Raw genomic sequence first — 2500 nt, 5'->3', positions numbered from 1 at the left:
GCCAAAAATGGCCAGTTTTGTCCCGTTTTTGGGCCGTTTTGGCCTGTTTTTGGGCTGTTCTTGCGTCGCGCGGTGACCGTCGTGAGCGGAGCAAAATGTCAGCCATCTCAGCACCCTGGAACCCCCCGGGTGGCACAGGGCTGGATGGGGCTTTCGTATAGCAGGGATGGTGCTGCCTCTCGCTTCGCTCGTTGTCCGCCGCTCGCCGCTCGCTCGCGCAGCCAAAAATGGCCAGTTTTGGCCCGTTTTTGGGCCGTTTTGGCCAGTTTTTGGCCTGTTCTTGCGTCGCGCGGTGACCGTCGTGAGCGGAGCAAAATGTCAGCCATCTCAGCACCCTGGAACCCCCCGGGTGGCACAGGGCTGGATGGGGCTTTCGTATAGCAGGGACGGTGCTGCCTCTCGCTTCGCTCGCTGTCCGCCGCTCGCCGCTCGCTCGCGCAGCCAAAAATGGCCAGTTTTGGCCCGTTTTGGCCAGTTTTTGGCCTGTTTTTGCGTTGCGCGGTGACCATCTTGAGCGGAGCAAAATGTCAGCCATCTCAGCACCCTGGAACCCCCCGGGTGGCACAGGGCTGGATGGGGCTTTCGTATAGCAGGGACGGTGATGCCTCTCGCTTCGCTCGCTGTCCGCCGCTCGCTGCTCGCTCGCGCAGCCAAAAATGGCCAGTTTTGGCCCGTTTTTGGGCCGTTTTGGCCTGTTTTTGGGCTGTTCTTGCGTCGCGCGGTGACCGTCGTGAGCGGAGCAAAATGTCAGCCATCTCAGCACCCTGGAACCCCCCGGGTGGCACAGGGCTGGATGGGGCTTTCGTATAGCAGGGACGGTGCTGCCTCTCGCTTAGCTCGCTGTCCGCCGCTCTCCGCTCGCTCGCGCAGCCAAAAATGGCCAGTTTTGGCCCGTTTTTGGGCCGTTTTGGCCTGTTTTTGGGCTGTTCTTGCGTCGCGCGGTGACCGTCGTGAGCGGAGCAAAATGTCAGCCATCTCAGCACCCTGGAACCCCCCGGGTGGCACAGGGCTGGATGGGGCTTTCGTATAGCAGGGACGGTGCTGCCTCTCGCTTCGCTCGCTGTTCGCCGCTCGCTCGCGCAGCCAAAAATGGCCAGTTTTGGCCCGTTTTTGGGCCGTTTTGGCAAGTTTTTGGCCTGTTCTTGCGTTGCGCGGTGACCGTCGTGAGCGGAGCAAAATGTCAGCCATCTCAGCACCCTGGAACCCCCCGGGTGGCACAGGGCTGGATGGGGCTTTCGTATAGCAGGGACTGTGCTGCCTCTCGCTTTGCTTGCTGTCCGTCGCTCGCCGCTTGCTCGCGCAGCCAAAAATGGCCAGTTTTGGCCCCTCTTTGGGCTGTTTTGGCCCTTTTTGGGCTGTTCTTGCGTGGCGCGGCGACCGTCGTTAGCGGAGCAAAATGTCAGCCATCTCAACACCTTGGAACCTCCCGGGTGGCACAGGGCTGGATGGGGCTTTCGTATAGCAGGGACGGTGCTGCCTCTCGCTTCGCTCGCTGTCCGCTGCTCCCCGCTCGCTCGTGCAGCCAAAAATGGCCAGTTTTGGCCCGTTTTTGGGCTGTTTGGGCCTGTTTCTGGGCCATTTTTGCTTCGCTTCAAATCTTCTTCTTCCTTGTGTGGCCAAAAATGCCTTGCTTTGTACTTCTTCGTGCACGGCGGTGTCTTGTCGTCGATTGCCTTGTTTGATCGGCCACTTGAGTCTTTGTTACTCGTGGTTGGCGACGGGTTGTCCGATGGGGTAACTGTGTCGGCATGTGAGCGGTGATGGATTTGTATGCCGCGGTGGGCTCCCTGCTATTGTGCAGTTGACCATCGACGCTGCAAGTCTCTTCAATGGCACTCTATTTGAATGGAGATGCGTGTGTTGCCTGTACAATCTACCTAGTTCCTTTGGAAATAGACATTGTTTACCTCGCTTATCCACTTCTCATGTCCTATATGAATGAGGAGTGTCGATGTCCGTGCACCTTGTGTGTCCTCGAACGATGGCATGTCTCAGACCTCTCATCTCGAGTGGCTCCAGTGTTCACGTGAGTGCTCTTGGATGCAGTGGATAAGAATGTACCATGGGTCTTCGGACTCTTGGCACATGATCCGTTGGCTTTCTTAGTCGCCCTTCGACGGATGACGGCCTTCCCATCGTTGCCCCCCTTTCCCTTGTGGTAATGGGTCGGCATGTTGGGCTTGGCGTCGTAGAGGACGTGCTACCTGGTTGATCCTGCCAGTAGTCATATGCTTGTCTCAAAGATTAAGCCATGCATGTGTAAGTATGAACTATTTCAGACTGTGAAACTGCGAATGGCTCATTAAATCAGTTATAGTTTGTTTTGATGGTACGTGCTACTCGGATAACCGTAGTAATTCTAGAGCTAATACGTGCAACAAACCCCGACTTCCGGAAGGGATGCATTTATTAGATAAAAGGCTGACGCGGGCTTTGCTCGCTGCTCCGATGATTCATGATAACTCGACGGATCGCACGGCCCTCGTGCCGGCGACGCATC

This window comes from Musa acuminata, unplaced genomic scaffold (assembly GCF_036884655.1).
Source record: "Musa acuminata AAA Group cultivar baxijiao unplaced genomic scaffold, Cavendish_Baxijiao_AAA HiC_scaffold_367, whole genome shotgun sequence".
Taxonomy (NCBI): domain Eukaryota; kingdom Viridiplantae; phylum Streptophyta; class Magnoliopsida; order Zingiberales; family Musaceae; genus Musa; species Musa acuminata.
The sequence above is the reverse complement of the archived record's forward strand: the minus strand, read 5'-3'. Positions refer to the sequence as shown.